Source organism: Castor canadensis, chromosome 1, assembly GCF_047511655.1.
Source record: "Castor canadensis chromosome 1, mCasCan1.hap1v2, whole genome shotgun sequence".
NCBI classification, from domain to species: Eukaryota; Metazoa; Chordata; class Mammalia; order Rodentia; family Castoridae; genus Castor; species Castor canadensis.
In genome coordinates this window covers 205339799-205360108 of record NC_133386.1, presented here as the reverse complement: position 1 = coordinate 205360108, position 20310 = coordinate 205339799, and the positions used below count along the sequence as shown (strand labels likewise).

Sequence of the window (20310 nt, the reverse complement as noted above, 5' to 3'; positions counted from 1 at the left end):
GCGCAGAGGAGGTTGAGGGAGTGTCACCTCAACACCGCCTGTGACGAGCTGGACCTCGTTAGTAATCGTGTGTACCAGGGGCGTGTCACCGGGGCTCCTCCACGTGACACGTCCACACTGGTGCGCGGTGTTAACAGGGGAACTAGAGGGGGTGCAGATGGGGTGCTGTCTGAGTTTTTCTCTGTGAACCTAATTCCACTTGTTATAAAGTGAGCTGTTGCAAGGGAAGCCTGCTGTGTGACAGGACTGTGGGGGACACTGCCTAACCCGGCCCCTGTGGTTGCAGGAGGGACCTGGGGAGGCAGGTGGCGGTGCTGAGGGGGGGCGGGTTGTCGGTGGTGTGGGCCACCTCTTTTGATCAAAAGTGATTCAGATAATAAAGTCATGGAATTGTTTTAGCAGAGCAAGCCCTGCTAAGGCAGCATCCAGACTGCTGTGGTACCAGTCTGCCACCAGAAATGTCCATGGGGACTTCTTTGTGTCATGAGCCCTGGTGTGCTCGGTCCAGGGCAGGTTTCATTTGGGCAGGGCAACACCTTGCTCTTGGGGACCTCTGCCGGGATTCCCCAGGTGTCCCACCCACGGGGAGGGGAGACTTGGGCTCCTTCTGTGAGCAACAGTGACAGGATTTAGACACCCCGTGCTTGGTCTTTCCCAGACCCTCAGGTGGCCAAGGGCAGACCCTTGGACCAAGGTGGGCAGCCCAGTCCTGGCAAAGGACAGCCCAGCTACAGGCACTGCCCACAGGCCCCAGGTGGGTCTTGCATTTTGAGAGAGCCGGTGCTGCAAACAAGCGGGTGTCCCCTGTCCCTGAGAAGAGAGGAGTGAAGGGAGGGGTACACGTGGGACTCTGTGCCCTCATCAGCCCAACACTGGAAAGAAGAGAGATCAGCTGGAAGGGTCCCTGCAGTCATCTGCCCACCCTTCCCATCCTGGAAGTGACTTGTCCCAGGAGGGCTTGGCCAGGACGGACCGTGAGCCCACTGCCCAGCAAGCCCCAGATCTGGGTGCCCCCACAGGCCACCTTCCACCCCCTGAGTGACTGGAAGCCAGGCCAAGGGGGCCCCAAAGCCCATGTGAGTAGAGTCCTGGCCGTTCTCCCTAGGTCCTCCCATCCCCTGGGCCTGGGAACCCTCTGAGCGGTAACCAACCTCCATCCCATGTACCTCAGGGGTCTTCTGGCAGTGAGGGGCCAGGCGTGGATGATGAGCAGGCTGCAGGAAGCTCAGTCAGTATGGAAAGAGAGACAGAAACAGAGATGCAGATAGGGGCGAAGAGACAGAGGGAGAGAGTCAGAGACAAGGAGAGACAATGATGGGAGGGACACACGGACGCAGATAGGGAGGAGAGGACAGACAGAGACATTAACAGAGTAGAACTCTTGGGACTTCAGGAAAGAAACTTGAGAAGTTGGGCTGCTGTCCATGGTGACAGTCAACCACCTCAAATCCCCTGGGGTACAGACACTTTCAAGGCCTGTCCCCAACTTCAAATGGCTTTGATATGGCTGAGCCACACGAAGATGTGCAGAGCAGTATGGCCTAGACCTTGAGTCAAGGGGGAGGCGTGAAATAGGAGGCCCTGTGTTCTTGTCCCTTGCCCTGCTGCTGACCTGGGGGGTCCTTGGTGAGGTTTCTAAGGCTGTTAGTCTGGGATGGCTGGGTGCAAACAGAGCAGGTGCGGGAGCCTGGTCGTGGGAGTGTAGGGAGACACAGGTTCAGGCAGGTGGAGGGGGGAGCAGGATTCAGGACTCCCATGGGTGACAGAGGATGGCTGGGCCTGAACTGATGGCAGAAGTGGGCAGAAGGGAGTGTTGAGAAATTCTTTCCTTTGGCCACAGCTTCTCAGCCTCTGTGCCAAGGCACTGGTCTACAGCCCCCTGTGCCCATCCATACCAGAGGCTGGGTGGATGCGGAGGAAGCCAGACCTCCAGAGAAGGCATCAGGTCCAGACAAAAGCAGGCTGTTGTGTACCCCTGGACGAGAGCAAGGCCTGAAACCAGGCCTTAGTGCATAGACTTGCCTGTCTGTTCTGGGCTTGGCTCAGGGATTCTCAATTCTCTGAGGCGAGGCCCCTGGCCTCCCATTTGCAGACGGAGGCGCCCGGCATCTGAACTTTCCAATGGCTAAGACTTTCCAATGTTTTTTCCCAGACTTTCCCTTGAATTTCCCTGCTATTTTCCCTCTGTCAAAGAGTAGCACAGTCTGGCGGCCTGGTTTACAGTGTCTGCATCCTCCCCAGTCACTCCCCTATTGGGCTGGTGGTCGACTCCATCCAGGGGGACTCACACACCAGGTGCCCCAACCTGGGAGGCTGATGGTGCCCTGCAAAGCTGATGGGAATGCATGGATCTCCCCTTCCCACCCGGTGTCAACCTCTGCACTGTAGGATATAGATCTTGGCCATGTGGTCAGGCAACAAGTTGCTGGCAAAGACAGCAAACTTGAGGGCAAAAGACTGCATTTGAACACACAGATGCAGAAGCTGTGGTATGGAGCAGCATCTACACAGCCTCGTGTAATGAAAATGCAACCTTGTGCTAGGCGTCTCTGCTGGATCCCTCAGAGAAGGGTTTTCACGCTCGCAGCCCTTTCCTGCCTCCTCAGCATGTAAGCACGTGGGGAGCCCCTTAGCATCTTCGGGGCCCCCTAGGACAGCAAGCATCAAGGATGTGAAAGAGCAAAGGTTGAATCCTGCTGGTTGGGGTCAGGAAGGGACCCTTGGTCACCCAGGGAAGGCCACATGGTGATGAACCTCAAAGTCCGTTCCAACACATCCCATCACCTGTGTGGTTCCATCTGCCCGCGGTTCTTGCTGACCTGGAGCAAACAGGAAAACTCAAAAGGCTACTCCTGGGGTGACTCTTTGTCTCCCCACCCCCCCACACACTGAGCCCCAACTCTAGTGACGTGAGTTCCTGAACATGCAAGGCCTCCTCTCCCCTCTGCTTGCCCAGCACCCCTCTCACGATTTCCCTTCTCCTCCTCTATCACTGGGCTGAGTCCCTTAGTGGCCACCTCCTCTAGGAAGCCCTCCTACCCCACTCTAGTTTACCCAGGGCCTCCAGTGCTTCCGTGACATTTCAGTGCCTCCCCAGTGTCTCTGCTGGCACTGTCCTGTGATGGCCCTCACCCTCTCCTTGCCCTAGTGGCTGGATTGGAGTGTCGCGTGGCTGACTTACGCTATGTAGAGTTTCAAGATGATTCTTGTGGTCAGAGCCCTTGGGAGGTTTCTGGCAGACCTGTGGCCACCTTTTCCTGAGCCCCTGCCCTGGTCCGTGTGCGTGCACACTCACTCCCTGCCCATCAGGAGGAGTGGTCAGGCACGCGTGGGGAAGAGAGTGATGCTTGCAGGACTCTGGAACAAGAAGAACGTGGTCTTGGGAGTGGCTGCGTCCAGCTAGTAGGAGGCCGGCGAGCTGGAGAGTCACCTGGCAGCTGAGTTACTGCCTGGTTTATAAGGCCTTGACTTTGTAGGAGGCTGTGGCAGAGGCTTTTGGAGCCTCCTGGTCCCTTGGTGGTAGGGGTTCCAATCCCCAGTTGCTGAGTTTTGGCTGCCAGTGGCTCAAGGTTGCCCCTGGTGCTCTTGGGGGCCTCCGTGCCCAGGACATCACATGACCCCCTTCCCAAGGTACAGCCCACACCACGGACTGTCTGGCAGGGGCCGCAGGCTGCCCAACCTCAGGGAGTGTTACTGTGTGGTGTGGCGTCTGTCTGGAGTGTCCTTGAGCACCAGGCTGGAGCTGGGTGTTGACAGAGACCTCAGCCTTGCTCTGCCAGAGCCCTCACTCCACCGCCCACAGGCACCGCCATCCTGCCTCACCCAGGCCACATGCCCTGTGCCTGGTCTGACTTCCCACACTCCAGGGCCTGTGCACCATAGGGCTTCAGACAGTCCACGATTAACCTGCCCTCTGGCTGGGCCCTGGTCCACACACCCATTCCGCAAAGCAGCCAGACTGTGGCATTAAAAATAAGGAGAGTTTCAAAGGTTGGACACACTTACCCACTACTGAATGGGTAAACAAAAGTGGTCTAGCCACCCAAGGAATGCTACTCAGCCATGAAAAAGAGCAAAGGAGGGGTACATCCCACAGCATGGATAAACCTCAAAAACATGGCACTAAGTCAGAAACGCCAGTCACAAGACACCTTGTATCACCATCTACACACGACGCCCAGAAAAGAAACCGAGGTGGTAGTGGTGGTCAGGGCGGGGTAGGAAGTGGAGAGGGAATTAGTGTAAATGGCCGAGAGGAATCCCTCTGGCGAAAATGTTCCGTGATTTATGTACATGGCTGCACAGCTTGGTAAATTTACTAAGCATCATCGGACTGCAAACAAAATTGGGGACTATCATGACATGTAAAATGCACCCCAATACAGGACTCACCGTCCTTTCCACACTGAATGGTCTTCATTCCTGAATGAGGGATGTGTGGACGCGGGTCCTCAGTCAAGATCACCAAGATCCAGCAAGAGGCAGGTAAAGCCCTCAAATACCTGGTTTGCAAACGCATTGCCTGGTTCGGAAATGAATCACTCAAGACAAAGGGCCTCATTATTTGCTGCCTTGGCTCCAACCCAGGCCCCAAACTCTGAACCCAGCAGAGGAGCCGCAGCCCCCTCAGTGCAGACAATGCCTTGGGATGGGTTTGTTTAAGGACGGTCACACTCGGTGAGTTAGAAGGCTGCATTTCTTTCACGCAGGGCTCCTCAGACCATCTGTGCGCCAGTCCTAGGAAGAGGATCCCAGACTGCTGCCCAGGCACTGAGGTGGCCCAAGACTCTGCATGTCACACGGCTCTCTGGACCAGGGCAGGCCCAGAGCACTGGCCCAGCTGTAAAGGGCAGGGTGGCAGACACCTCCCAGCTGATTTTGCAAGGGGAGCTGCAGGGGCCGTCCCAGAGGCTGGCCATGGAATGACATCCAACTTGCTAAGTGGTCACTGAGAAGTCACGTTTGCTATCCAAGGAGCACCTTCCAGGCGAGGCCTCGGGAGGGCGATGGGCAAACTGACAGTTCCCATCCCTGACCTGTGAGTCCCAGGAGCACTGCCCCTGCAGGTCATTTACCCTCCCTGTCATCCTTACTCCGCTGGCTGTTCCTCTTGTTCTCTGGGAACTGGGCCGGGGTACCTGCTCACTGGGCTTTGTTGGGTTTTGGTCAGTTCTTTGGTCACAGGGAACTGAGGCTCTAGTCCTGGTGAAATCAGCCCTGGTGACATGACACTGACATGTCCCCTGGAGGTGTGAGTGGGGGTCTCTTACAAGCTCCCAAAGACAAGTGAGCAGCTGGGAAAGGCAGGAAAGGGTTGGAGGAAAGTGGGTTGTTGTTTTTTTTTTTGTGGTACTGGAGTTTGAACCCAGGGTACTGTACTGCTTGAGCCACACTCCCAGCTCTTTTGTTTTTATTTTGCTTTTGAGACAAGGTCTGGCTAACTTTGCCCAGGCTGGCTTTGAACTTGAAATCCTGTCTCTGCTTTCCAAGTAGCTGGGTTTGAACTTGAAATCCTGTCTCTGCTTTCCAAGTAGCTGCTTTCCAATTGAGTAGCCGTGCTTTTTAAACCAGAGCCCGAGGCCAGTACTACCACCTCCATCTCTGAGTCCACAGCCTGAGCAACAGTGCTTCGAGTCTGGCTGAGGAGAGCAGACGGCGACTGTCAGAGCTGCAATTCTCTGAGGTGCCAGGGGTTGGTGAGCAGCCCTGCCCGAGGCTGCTGGCAATGGATGGCCTCGGTCTCGCTGCTGAGACCTAGGCCAATCCTTTGTCCTTCCCTGCAGCGCTCTGACCCCACGGCAGAGGAACAGGCTCAGCTCCCGGCTCCCCAGTCCTGCCCATCCCTCCAGGAGGCAAGAGGCCAGTCCAGAGCCACCACCCAGAAGGGCTGGCAATGCTTCCATGGGACACCGGAGCAGTTTGTCACAGTGCGGGCTTTGTGGGGGCTGTGTCTTCCAGCCTGCCTCCAGCAGCCGTGGCACTAATCTAGATTAGTAGGGAGTAACCAGATACATCAACCTTGGTGAAGAGGAAAAGGGACGTGGGGTTCCTGCCACGCTCACCCCACAGGCCAAGATGGAGAAAGAATTCCAGTGAGGCAACCCTAAGCCAGCATGGCTCATCCTGCACTGTGAGAGAGGGGCCCGGAAAGACCAGGGCTCCAGCACCCGCACTGTCACCTCAAGCATGACATCCTGGATGAAAACCACGGTGAGCCCTGTTACAAACACAGGCGTATGCGCGGTGTGCAGGTAGACGGTGTCACTTCCTGTAGATGCCGTAACACATGGCCACAGGCTGGGTGGGCGGCTTGAAAGATTACACTTATACTTCATCATCACAGTTCTGGAGGCCAAGGGTCCAGAATCCAGGCGTCAGCAGCCCGTGCACCCCATGAAGGCCCTGGGGGAAGGTCCTCCCTGCCTCTTCCAGCTGGCAGAGGTGGTGGTGACTCTTGGTATTTCATTCGTGGCCACAGAACTCCGGTCTCTATCTTTGACTTCACGTGTCCCCTCTGTGTGTGTGGTGTGTGATAGCTCTGCATCCAATTTTCCTCTTGTCCTCTGCTGAGTGTGGGGTCTTGTTCCCTCTCCTGAGGCCTCTCTGTCTAGTGTACTTTGTGACATGGTGACCAGCTGTGGCCCATGACGGCCAGGAGGAGGAAGAGGCCCTGTGATCTGGGCCAGTTCCACAGTCCAAGGGTGTTGAAGGCCTTTGAGGAAGGGTGGAGGAAAAGTGGAGCTGGATGATTCATGGACGACAGGGCCAGCTGCCCATCCTTGACGTCACACTCTTGTGCAGCCTGGGGCCACAGATGAACAGGGCAGGCCGGGGTCTGGGGCTGGGGGCACAGTCCCAGTTTTAGGGTCTTCTGTCTCTAGGATGCAAGTCTGACTCTTGAGGAGCGACAAGCGAGGCGTGTGGACATCTTCCCATGTCAAAAAACGTCCATCCACTTGACCAACTGAAATAGGGTCACAGTTTTCCCTCGAACGGTACATCCCGGTGTATGGACACTGCATTTTGACACTGAACAGTATCTGTTTGAATGATCTAGCCTTGACGGTCTTGCACACTCATGGGCTGATTTCCTAGGATGAGTTCCTACAAGGGGAAGTTCTCGGCCAAAGGGAAGGCTTGCCTGCTGTGAGGGTTTGGGGTGAACATTGTCACTCTGCCTCACAGGGCTGGCAGGGGTCTGCTCCCCCCAGCACCTGTGTGAATGAAGGGTGCTTTCGAGACCTAGGGTGGAGGGTCAATTTCTTATGACCATCTTAACAAGTGGCCAGACTCTTGGTGACTTAAAGCAACAGAAATGCATTCTTGGAGTTCCAGAGGCCAGGGGTCTGAAGTCCAGGTGTTACCAGGGCTGGTCCTTTGTGAGACTCCACGCTTCTCTGCAGGTTCTGGAGGCTGCTGGCAGACCTGGGTTCCTTGGCTTGTGGCTGCATCACTCCAGTCTCTGCCCCCACACATGAGCTCTCATTTGTGTCTCTTCTTTTTCTCCTTTTCTTCCCCCTCCCTTCCTCCTCCTCCTCCTTCTTCTTGTCAGACAGGGGGTCCCACATAGCCAAGATTGGCCTGAAACTCATGATTCTCCTGCCTCCACCCAAGTGCTGGGATTACAGGCCCTCTCTCCTCTTCTCTCCTCTTCTTGTAAGGCCACTTTTCATTGGATTTAGGACCCACCTGGAAAAGCCGGGAAGATCTCACTCCTAGATCCTTCACCCAATCACGTCTGCAAAGATCTTTTTCTCAAATGAGGTCCCACCCCAGGTCCCAGGGGTTAGGGCAAGGACCCTGTTTTGAGGAAGCCACAATTCAATCTCCTGAAAGCTTCGACTGACTGGGGGTGTTCCCGGAGACCATTGCCTCTAAAGTGTCACCCCCCTCCAGGTGCTAGCTATTTGACAATGGGTTGGCCCATCCTCCAGCCACATGCATCCCTGCCACAGATGGTCAGGAATGGTGGCCACAGGAAGCCAGTGTCACAGCTCTGCTTCCCAGAGCCTCTTTCGTTAAGCTCACACTTCATGAAATGCTGAGACATTTTTTTCCACCTTATTCTCTCCCTATTCTTAATTTTTCACTGACCTGTGATGCTAACCAGTGCTTCCAACGACTGAGTTGGGTTTGTCCCCAGCTGGAATGGTCAGTGCACGTTCTTATGGTCACTGTGGTCCATGGTGGGCGGCATGGCCTGGCAGGGTGAGCATGGGCCCACACAGCCCTGGGCAGGGGGCTTAGCATGCTCAAGCCTGCTTCTCCCTCTGTAGAACAGGCTAACGGTGCACGTGTCTCTTGCTGCTGGAGCAATTTAATGGCAGGACATGGGTCCTGTTCCCAGCCTGGGTCCTGGGCAGCGTAAAGGCTCAGCAAATCCTTGGTGCACACAGCGGTAGCTGTGCTAACATTTTCTTTTTTGTTCTTTTGAACTATTTTTTGCAGGTGCTCGACGCTGTCCCCTCTTCTTGGTCCCTCTCGTTAGTGCAATTTGGGGAGCAGCCCTCTGCCTAAAGCTCTGCCTCACCCCTGCTTTGGGTCCCAGCCCCAACTTCACTGCTCTGAACGTCATCGTCATTTGGGGAGTGGGACAGCACTGGGGCTTGAACTCAGGGCTTGGGCTTGCGGACCAGCTTGAGCCACACCTCCAGCCCCTTTTGCTTTTGGTTTTTCTTCAGAGAGGGTTTTGAGCTTTTTGCCCAGGCCAGCCTTGGACCATGACCTTTCTACCCATGCCTCCTGAAGAGCTGAGATTACAGGCATGCATTACATGCCTGGTCCCTTCCTCATCATCCCGGAGGGCACACCAAGAAGACATGAGGTTTTCAGCTCTGTGTCTAAGAAACATCTATCCTCATAGTGTAACTTGTAGATCAAAGGCATCCCCAAACTTAGAGGATCTGACAGACTGACAGAATGACGTCCTAGTGGGAGAGGCTGTGGGGGAGTGCAGAACTCAGGAGAAAGTGACACGGCAGGAAAGAGCGCTGATCCTACACATAGAAATGGGAGAAGGGTCATGGTTTGGTTTGTCTGAACTGTCACTTGACAAAGACAAAAATGCCAAGTGGCCTTAGCTTTTTCATAGAGTGGGAATGGGTTATCATTTCTAAAATCAGGCTAGGAGTGGAACACGGGGACAAAGAACAGGTGTCCTCTGAGCCCACAGGACAGGGGAAGGCGCTGGATGACATTGGTCCATTCAACATTTTGGGAACTCTATAGACCATATCTGACTGTGAGGTGTCACCTATCTCACAGGAGACAGGCAGGTGGCCGAAGGAACGGCCTAAAGTTCATTGCAATGGCCACTCGACTGAAAGCGCATCAAGAGTGTGGTCCATGAATTACATCTGGGTGGCGATGACTTTTAGAAACGCAATCCACGGTTCTGGCTGAGATGAGAAAGCTTGCGAGAAGCAAGGTTTGGTGGTTCAGGTCCATGATGGGGAAAACGGTCTTCAGACTTGGGACTGAGCAGGGGTGCTACAGCAGGGTGGAGGCTCCAAGAATGCATGTGTGGAGCTGGCCTCCCCCTGGGTGCTGCCTGCCTGACCCACGCACGGAGGGCTGAGCTCGAGGAAGGCAGTCCACTCCTCCATGGCCAGTGGCTGCTATCTTCGTGGGTGTCTGCTCCAAGGTCCCTGGCAACCATTTATTGAGGTGGCTGATGTGGGCCAGCACTGGAGACTGAGGACCTGGTGTCCAGCTCAGGGCATCCTCTGTGCTCAGGCAGGAAACGCCATCCCTTGACACCTCCGGGGCTCTGGCTTTCATCCGGGGCTTCGTTAGCTCCAGGGTGCTGTCTACAAGATCCTACCACAGACGCTTTGGGAGGAGGGTTGTGGGTGTCATGGGAGCACGGTGTCCTTAGCCTCCAGCCCCTGGGGTCTGGGCACCCGAGCCAGCCGACCAAACATTACCCCAAGAATCTCCAGGAGGAACGAGGTGGGCTCTTGGCTGGCTCAACTCAAAACCTCTTCTTCCTTGAGTTTCTCAATGGTGTCATGCCCAGGGACTGCTCATCTCAGAACTCCTTCTGCATCTGGTACCTGCAGTGACCCAACAGTTCGTGGACAGTGACAACATACCCGCACTGCCCCAGGGCTCTCACAGGCGTCATCCATGGACCAGAGGGCACTGGGCTCGGGGGTCTGAGCGTGCTCAGTCTGAGATGGTCTGTGTAGAAAGTCTTGGAGCGATGTCCTTTCCTGGTTCCCCTCCCATGTAAGGACAGCACAAGGACCAAAGCTGGACAGGGATGTCACCGGATCCCAGGGAGCTGGTGGCACAGCCAAGACTAAGCTCCCAAGCTGGCCATATGGCCTTTACCTGCTCTGGTGCTGTGTCACTGCACACAGCTGATGCTAAGAGACCCTACAGTTCAGAGGAGGTCAGCACACATGGCAGTGAGTTTTCTCGGGTTGGTCTCCCCAGGGCTTAGGCTTTGAGCTGCACACAGTGTCCCTTGGCCCCAGCCAGCCAGCCTGTTTTGTTGTGCACTGAAGTGTTCACAGCCAGCCTGCAACCTGGATAATTAGGGACCACTCACCTCTCTTTCCATGCTGGGAACAAGACAAAGAAGTCAGGGTGGACAGGCAGGAAAGGGCAATGCGGCCCCTGACACCAGCTTGGCCTGGTGGCCCTCTCTGTGTTGACCCAGGGAGCCGTCCTCACTCCTCTGGCTCCATCAGGGAGGCCAGCAGCAAGGACCCAGTGTACAGAGGGGACAGGAAATTGGAAGCCTGGTTCTGCGTACCACTCCTTTACTTAGTACCTCGAGCTCCACTTCTGAAACCAAACGATGATCTGCCTGCTTCCTGCTCATGACTGCTGAGACAGACTGAAGGCCTGTGGCCATCACCTGCTGTTGCTGCCTCTTGTGAAAGGGACGTACTTTGCTCTGGCCCAGCCATACTATCTTCATTCCAGTCCATGTCCATGGTCCTGTACTGGGGTCAGACCCATAACTAAATCTCTTAAGTGATTTACCACAGGCTGGGTACCTGTTTCCTACAAAGACAGACTTCACCACACAGGGTCAGCCCATGCAGTGTGATGGGCCAGAGCACAGTATGTCCCTGGGGTCTACAGGTGGACGCCTGGACCACCACCTCCTCTCCAGGGAACCCCAGTACAAGGCAGGCACCGGCAGAGGCCTAGCATCTTCAAAGCAGGGTCAGGGCTGGGTGGTGGGCTAGTGGATGGGGCCAGACAGTGACTGGGTCTTGGAGGTGGGTGGGGATTGGCAGTGAAGCCTCCACAGTGTGGACAGGGTGGGGTTTTGCGAGGGCAGAGCTATCAGGAGGACCCCATCGGGGCAGTGGCTAGAGATGGTCAGGATGTCCATCTGCTTCTCCAATGTCTGAGGCCTGAGCAAAGGGCCAGGCCAGGACCTGGGCCTGACATCCAGGAGACTACCCAAGGTCAGCGAAGGAGGTAAGACCCATGACTGGACCTTGGCAGACTCTTCTCACCCTTGGAAGTCACAGCCTAGGGCGCCTGGAATTGGCTGACTTCCTGGTAGCCCTGGTTGGGACAAGAGGGACTGAATTGGGGCTTTCTAGAGTCAGCACCCTTGCCTTTATCTAGAATCTGGTACCTAACATTGACCTGAGCTCCCTGCCTGTGCTCCTGGTCCTCATACATTCAGTCACTCAACCAACCTATGTGGAGGGGATGCTAACAGATCAAACAAGGCAGACTTAGCACTGGCTCTTGCTAGGGGGAAACCATGACACAGGAAGAGACCGTGGAGGGTGAGAACTCACAGGACCAGCCTGACCTAAGGCCTGGGGGCTGGGAAGCCAGTCCTACCCAGACAGGTGGGGAACTGGTGACATTGCAAGGAGCCCATAAGGCAGCAGACCCCCCGGGGGCCCCCAGACCCTTGTACCTTGCTGAGAAGTCCCAGGTACTCCGTCCTCACCCTAGGAAGAAAGAGACCACTTAGGACATTCAGGAGCAAGCAGGGCGTTTACCGATGTCACCGCTGGTCTTCATTATGTTTCTGAACTAGATCAGACATCTGAGGACTCTGTCCCAAACTAGAGAACAGCTAAGGACCCTGCTACCTGTGGTTGTGGGCTGAGAGGGCACAAACAGACCCCCTCATGGATGCCAACTCCCGAACTTCTTCTTGGAAGAACCATGGCAGCGTGAAAGGAGTGAAAGATGAGGCTCAGACTCCATCAGAGGACACTGTTCGTTTCATGGCCACCGGCTGCAGCTTCCAGGACAGTCCCACTTGTGGAGTCAAGGCTTGGTCCAGGGTAGGGGACAAATGGAGGAGTTCCCAGGGGACCAGACTGTGAAGAAAGCTCCCCAGAGAACTGCCTGCAGCTCACGAGTCTGTCTTGGCCACTTTGAGAATGGTCAAGGGCTGGATAGGTGAGGACAGACAGACAGACATGTCAGACAAAGGGAGCAGCCTGAGAAAAACAGGGAGGTGTGGAGGCAGCATAGTGGGTCATGTGTCATCCACAAAACAGGGCAGGCGGGGACACGCCAGCAAGAGCGCCTCGGCCCCCTCAGCACAGCCCTGCCAGGGACAGCCATGGCCTGTCCTGCTTCGTCTTCACATCTTTCAAGAAAAGCTTGAAATCTAGCCATTTTCTGTGAAATCTCCAGACTTATAACTTTTGGCCAACAATTTAAAATTAAAAATAAATCTCAGGCCAAATGAAACACGTCTTTGGGTGACACTGAAGAGTCCGGGCAGCCTTGCATCCTGCGTCTTATGTCTGGAGGAGCTGTAATTATAGAATATGTACAGTTTTTTCCACTTAACGTGTCGTGACTATTTTCCGTGTTTATGTAGGCCTTTAAAAGCTATTTACAATCACTGCACCACGTGGGGAACCTGTCGGGATTTGCTTTGCGTTTCCCTTCTGTTAGATGCCAGGGTCGTGGGGTGGCGTCTGGGACTCACACAGCCAGGTTTATCATTTCGCTGCTTACAATTTTTCGAGAGAACTTTTATGAGATTGAGTCTTTTATTCAAAAACCATGCTCTATTTGGATTCAATTCTGTTAGGTTCCCCCTGGGCTACTGCACATCCGTACGTGATCCTTGTTTGTCGTTGCTATCGGAAACGGTATCTTTCTAAAACTCGTGTTTTATCGCCACTGCTCTGCTGTAGAGAAATTCGAGTGAGTTTGGAACTCCTCACCTTCTTTGCCTCTCTCGGTAATAATTTTTCAAAGGTCCTTTTGAGTTTTCTGGGTCGATGACATTTACGTTGTAACTAACGAGTTCCCTCTGTGACTTTCTTTCCTTCTGTTTCTTTTTCATGTCTTAGTGCAAAGGTTAAGACCACACGTTTACGGTTAGACGGAAGTGTCTGGTGCCTGAACGTAACAGAAATTCTTTCACTGTTTCTCCCGGCATGATGACTATTGCAGGCAATTTTGGATGGAGGGTTTTTGCTTGTTACTTGAGATCCTCCTGAGTGCTGAGATTACAGGTGCGCACCACCACACTTGTATGTGTGTTCTTTATCAAGTTAAAGAGGCTTGCCTTCTATTCTGACACTAAAATTTCCTATTGCTAAGCTTTAAGAAGCGTGACTGGACATTGAATTTTATTGCATGAACTTTTTTTGCATTTATTGAGACAATCATTTGACTTTCTCCTTTAGTCAGTTATTGTGGTAAGCTGTATCTTTAGGTTTTTCTCAGCTGGTCTTATATTCCTGGGATAAGCTTGAGTTGGGGTTGACTCATTGCTCATTATTGGGACTCTAAATTTCCACTTAAGTATTGCCTGAGCTGTGTTTGATAATCTGCCTTCTCTTTACTCACTCAGTTCTAGATATTTAAAAAAATTCCACTGTGATTTTTCCTTGAATCTGTGAGCCCATTAGCTGAATCTCTTTATTTGGCAAACCCACAGGTGTTCATGCTGCTGATTTCTAGGGAAGAGCAGCGAGTGAGGAATGTGGTCTGTAGGCCTAAAATGCAGCCGGGCTCTGCCTTATGACCAGTGCTCATATTTTTTTGGGGTGTGACTGGGATTTGAACTCAGGGCTTCACCCTTGCAAAGCAGGCACACTACTCTTTGAGCCATACCTCTAGACTATTTTGTTTTAATTATTTTGCAGATGGGGTCTCAAGAACTATTTGCCCAGGCTGATCTTGAATGGCGATTATTCCAATTTCAGCCTCCCAAGTAGCTGAGACTACAGGCATGAGCCACCATGCCTGGCCAAATTGTGTTTTGCAAATATCCCATGAGCAACTAAAGAGAACATGTGGTTTTTTGTTGTTGTCTCTCATGGTCTGTCGCTATCCATTGGGTCAAGTTCTCCGTTTGATTTTTGATTTTTCTTTATTTTGTCTTCTGGGAGATAAATACTAAAATCACACATTGTTTGGTATACTTGTCAACTTCTTTCACCATCTTGCTAATTTTTGTTTTGCGCTTTGAAGCTCTGTTCCTGGGTGCATGGATTTGGGGATTATTAAATCTTTTTATCACTGTGAGTGACCATCATTACAACAATAACAGCCTCTCTCTTTGAAGTCGACAGTGCTCGATGTCAGCTGGGAATCACTCCATGTCTCTTTTGGTCTGAATGTCTGGCGTGTGTTTTCCCATCCTTTGGCTTAGTTTTTCTGCATCTTTACACGTGAGGAGCAGTTTCTCTATATACAGGCCTACTGTGTAATACACACAAATGCATGTGTTGTACACGTACACACTGCACACCCGCACTGTTTAATATCCACCTAGTTTGACCTTAAATGGAAAGTTTAGTTCATTTGCTTTGTAATTACTGACATATCAGTTTTTTCTCTCCAGCAGTTGCTTTTAGGTGTCATATCTAAGAAAGATGTTCTCGAAGATTTTCTTTATTTTTTTGGCAGTACGGGGGTTTGAGCTCAGGGCCTTGTGCTTGCTAGGCAGGTGCTCTACTGCTTGAGCCACTCTGCCAACTCCTTTTGCTGTAGTGATTTTTTTCACATAGGTTCTGGTGTTTTTGCTCTGGCCGGCCTGGACTACAAGCTTCCTGTTTACTCTCTCTGCATAGCTGGGATGACAGCAGGTGCCACACATCTAGCTTTTAATTGGTCGAGATGAGGTCTTGTGAACTTTCTGCCCAGGCTGGCCTCAGACCATGGTCCTCCCAATGTCCACCTCCTGAGTAGCTGGGATTACAGGTGTGTACCACCACACCTGTATTTCAAAGATGTATTTTCCTATGAAAGTGTGATTGTCTTAAGTTTTATATTTACATCTGTGACCTTCTTTGGGTCGAATTCCATATAAGGTGTGAAGTTTTGGCCTAGCACGCACGAGGCCCTGGGTTCCACCCTCACCACCGGAAAAGAAAGAAAACAAGAGCTCGTTGTCAGTTTCTTCTCTGTCTTTGATGGTTTTCTGTAGACTACTAGTGAGAGGAGGGAGGTGTTGAAGTCAGCAGCTGTAACTGTGGGTTTCTCTAATTCTCTTTGCTGTTCTGTCAGTTTTTGCTTCAAATACTTTGAAAGCCTGTTCTTGGGTCACACACATTTGGGGTTGTTGTGTTAGTGGTGAGTTGATCCTTTTTTAAAAAAAACTTATAGTGCAGTATCTCCTTTTATCTTAGAAGTTTTCTTTGCTCCAAAGTCTACTTTGTTTGGAATTAACATAGCTACTCAGCAGCCAGTGACTTTTTAATTTCAGTAGCTTTATATATAAATATATATACACACACATACAGGCATATATATGTGTGTATATATAGTTCCTAGAAATTATACATTTTTCACACTTACTTGGTTACTATTTATAGATTTCCTCCTTTGATCATACTTCAGTCTTCACTTTTATTTTTTACACATATGAAACACATTTATATCATGGTCATTTTCATTTTGAAGATTTTGTAGGTTTGATTCCGCTGTGTTATTTCTGCTAGCTTCTAATCTAATGTTTTATAATTTTTTATCGCGAGCTGATAATTCCGATAGAAACTTCATCTACAGGAAGCTTTTGAGGCCGGGTTTGAAGTTACATCGAATTTTCCAGCTGCTCTATGCAGGTGGGGCTCACTTCTATTTTACAGGTAGAACCAGAGCTTAGGAAGGCTTGGTGACCAGCCCAGGTCCCCAGCAAGATACGGCAGACTGGGGACCTGAATCAAGGACTCAACCCCAGTCCACACTCATCGTGGCAAAGTTCCTCCTCCCACCTACAGGCATCCTGACCCATACCTACCCACCTCCAGCCCCTTCCTCCCTACCCTTTTGCCTTTGGGTGGTGTGGCTAATCTCTGTCCTGTGACCCCGAAGTCACCCTGAGGTGATGCCAAAGTGGCTGCCTGCTGACCACATTTTCAGTAGCTTGGTCCAGAGGCTCAGAGCTAAGGACAGTGTTGGATGGTGCCCTGAGGGCTAGCGCCTGGGCAGCCCCCATAGTGAGACTGAACGGGGCTCCCTCTGGTGCGGAGCACAGCACTGGGGTCTCTGTTTGTGTCCTGGGGCTGCTGTCACAATATCTACAACACAAGACGGCTTAAAGCCACAGACCTTTGCTCTCTCATGCTTGTGAGCACCATCAGTCCGGAATCAAGGTGTTGGCCACACAGGGTCCTTCCAGATGTCCTGTGGGAGAAACTGTCACATGCCTTTCAGCTCTGGTGTTCCCTACCTGGTGTCCGCATCAGTCCAATCTCTGCACCTGTGGTCACCTGGTCCCCTTCTTTCTGTGCATCTCCAAAGCCCCTCTGCTTACGTAAGGACACGAGGCATTGCACTCTCCTCCAGTTCAACCTCAACTACTCAGTCAGGTAATGTCACATCAGGGGCACAGTCAGCCTCAGAGCCCGTGGGAGCGGAGCCAGGTGCAAACCCCACACCATTGTCCCTTCATTCTGCTCTGGGTGAAGCAGGATGACACAGAAACAACCCAGATCTGAGGATTGATGCAGAGGCATGGTGACCCTCCCCTAAGTGACCTGCTCACCTTCGCCATACTTAGGCTCCTAGTCGTGCTCCAAAACCCAGTTCAAAGTACCCCACTTGCAGCTTTTTTCCTCTCTCGGGCCAGCAGCCTCCATCCAGACCTGTGCCCCCCTTCTGCCAATCTCTCTCTCCTGCCTTAGTCCCTTCTGTGACTTCCTGATTCCTTCTTGTTCTCACAGTGGTCAGCACAGGCTGGCACAGTTCGAACCAGGCCACTTCCCTTTTCAGGCTTCCACGAGGCCCCCAAATGTGCAGGTCAACTCCCAAGTTCTAGCATGGTCAGGAAGAGGCCTTGCTCATGTCTGGGTGGCAGCCGGCCTGGCTTTTCCTCCTTCGGCCCCCCACGTGGCACTCATGGCCTCCGGGCTGGGCTTGGAGGGCTCTGCACACTCCTGATTCAACTGGGTTGCACTGGCTGCTCCAGACAGATTCCCCCAGTGGTGACTGGGTGCTCCCGGGCAGCTGCCATCACCTCCATGGGACCGTCCTGGCTGCCTATGGACAGTGATGTCCCTGTCACACACCCTGAGCCCTCTCCTGAGCTCTGCCTCCTTCACAGTGCTTATCTGGACCTGACCTGCTGTCCAGCATTTGTTTTTAAATCCTATCTCCCTTGCCAGGGGACACAGAGACTGGGACTGGACCAGTGCCTGCTTCTAGAATATGCTTGAACTGGGTTATAGGCTGTTCCCATGAAATCCAGATGTAGCACCCAAATCCAGAACCTCAGTGTTAGTGATGCAATGCCTTAAGTTAAGGTGAGGTCGTGATGGAGTGGGTGGGCCCTACATCTGTGTAACAAGAGGGACACAGGGAGAAAGCCACACTCCCATGGTGGCAGACAGCAGAGTGATGTGGCCACAAGCCAAGGAATGCGAAGGACTTTTGGCAATGCCAGGACCTGGAAGGATAAGGAAGAACCCTCCTGGAGCCCCAGAGAAGAGTGTGGTTCTGCCACACCGGACTGCAGTCTTCCAGCCTCGGAGCTGAGCAAGCAGTGAGGGGACCGTCCTGCTGTTCTAAGCCTTTGCTTTGTGCGGCTTTGTTACAGAAGCCCAGAGCCTCAGACCTCCTCAGCAGACTTGTCAGAGGAGGGGAGGCGAGGGGTGGATGGTGGGGGGGTGTCACACTGCATACTTGGCCTCTTGCTGTGGTTCACACTGATCTCCCAGGAGTTGATCCAGGCCACGTGGGTGTCTTTCTGTCACACAGGAAGCCTGTGACACAGGTACCTGGGACGCAGGGCTAGTGACCAGGACCTGCTACACAAAATGTGGCAAGAATTTTGCCCTGAGCAGACACAGTGCTGTGGAGAGCGGCTCTGACCATCCTTGGCCACCTGCAGTGGGGGAAGGACGAGGCTCCAGGGAGGGAGGGAAGCCCCAGAAAGACAGCACTGTAACCACCTGTACAGTGTCACCTTGGCCCCAGAAATGGACTGGGCAGATTCTCTCCTTCTGTAGACACTGGCAGGGAACTTCCTGGAAGTCGCTGTGATATTTTTGATCTGGCCCCCAGGGCCTTCTTGGAATTTGAGACAAAAGGCAGTGGACGCCTCCTACACACAACCCGGCACTGTAGTGCTGGTGGACTTTTGGCTGTTTATCAGAATCAAAAGGCTCACAGTGTTGGGTGTGACTGAATCTTCCCAAAAATTCTTCAAAAGCCGGAAGGCATCAACCTCTCTGCAGATACTGCCGAGGACGATGTGCAGAAAGCATGCCAGCACAGGCAAGAAGCTGGGGCCTTTGAAAAACTGCCCTGTTCCCAGGTGACCAGCCAAGCACGAGGGCTCCATGCCCTGCGCTGCCCTTCCGAAGGGAGGAGCCCCCCAGGGACAGGATTAGTCAAACATCCCTTCAAATGCTTTGGGTTCAGCAAAACCCACATGGACCTGCCAAGTTATTTTTCCTTTAATTATTAAGCCCGGGTGTATTCCTAGGGAAGTGTGTTGGATTCGTCAGCTGGTCGGGATGGAGAGGCTCCAGGCCCCTCCCTGCTGGCCCCTTGTAAACAGGAAGCTGACTTCTGCCAGCCTCCAGTGAACTTGAACACCAGGAGTGCACGGCTCAGTGTGCAGCTCTGAGCCTGGAATTTCAAGAGGGCTCTCAGGGTGTCCAAACATCCTCTTTCCTGCTGTTGTGAGCAATCCCTGAGCAGGCGACAACTGGAGGGAACCCAGAATGATTGCAGAGCAGGAAAGAAAGCTCACGAGGCCGAGGGGCACGGGGCCCTGGGGGCTTCCGAGGGGCACCTCAGCTTCTGGGGCAGGTGCGTGCACTGGATCCTCTTGGAATGGGGAGCTGAAGTTAGGACATCTGGGAAAACCTGATGGTGGTACCAGTCGTTTTCGGCTCAGAGACCCTGGGGACAGTCCCCAGGGGTCTGGACACCCAGCCTCCCTTCCCATGTCAGGGGCTCCGGGCCTGGGACCACCAGCACCAACTCATCAGGAGTGCATTTACCTTCCTGGGCCTCCGTTCCCTGGCCTATAAACATGAAAGCTCCACCTCGATGGTTCTGAAATTCAAGTGCCAAATGATCATTCCACAGATCAGTCTGAAGGAGAATGTTCCAGTCAAGTGCAAATCCTGGCAGTCTGTCTTTCCTGTCACTGAGACCGCTCTCTCATGACTCCCTCACCACAAACCAAGTCCCAGAGAAATGGCTTAAGGAGATGGGGTGTTCTCAGAGGAACCCCGGCCTCTTGTTTTATACACTGGAACAAGATGCCTCATTCCTGTCCTGGTGGAAGGATGGACAAGACTAAGAATATGACGAGGACTCCCCCTGGGACTTTAGGGGGTTGGGATGTGGAACCGAAGTAGGTCTCTGTGTAGCTCCTCTTCCTGCTGAAGTCTTGGGGCTATAGTTGTAGCCCTCTGCATGTATGGGTCGGGGGGCGCCCCAAGGCTCTCACCCTTTGCCAAAATACTTGGGGCTGCTGCTGCAGGTTTGTGACATGTGAGCTGGCGTTGTCAACTCAAAGAGCTGTGAGACTGAGTGTGGGAGCAGGGGGCTGGGGGGATGAGAAGTGGGGGTGGGGACTGGGCCCCAAAAGCATCTCTCTGTCTCTGCAGACCGTTGCCTCACATGAGTCATATTTTTTCCCCACTCTCAGACTTAGTGCTCTGGCTGGGGAGCCGATCAGGTCATCTACAGGCAGAGTCTATGGGAACCAGAGGAGGCTGCTCAGTGCCCAGTGGCACTTCCTGCCCATGCTCTGCCCCCAGGGATTTCCCACGGCACAGCCCAAGAGAGCCAGCCAGCAGGCAGCGGGCCTTCCTGCCAGGTCAAAGCCAGCAAAGAGTCCCGGCGCCTGCTGCTCCCTGCTGCCTGGGCTGGGCAGCAAGGGGCGCT

At 53.1% G+C, this 20310-nt stretch overlaps 1 long non-coding RNA gene across 4 annotated transcripts in view; it reads left to right on the top strand.

Annotated features, from left to right (window-relative positions):
* LOC141414937 (uncharacterized) overlaps positions 1–20310 on the top strand; it is a 36324-nt gene that overhangs the window by 10882 nt on the left and 5132 nt on the right. Inside the window, exon 1 of one of the 4 annotated variants that reach the window (XR_012439945.1) lies at positions 18973–19221. The exons of the other annotated variants lie outside the window; for them this stretch is intronic. This is a non-coding gene — a long non-coding RNA (uncharacterized lncRNA). Of the gene's footprint in view, positions 1–18972; positions 19222–20310 lie in introns of those variants that run through there. 4 annotated transcript variants of the gene reach the window in all.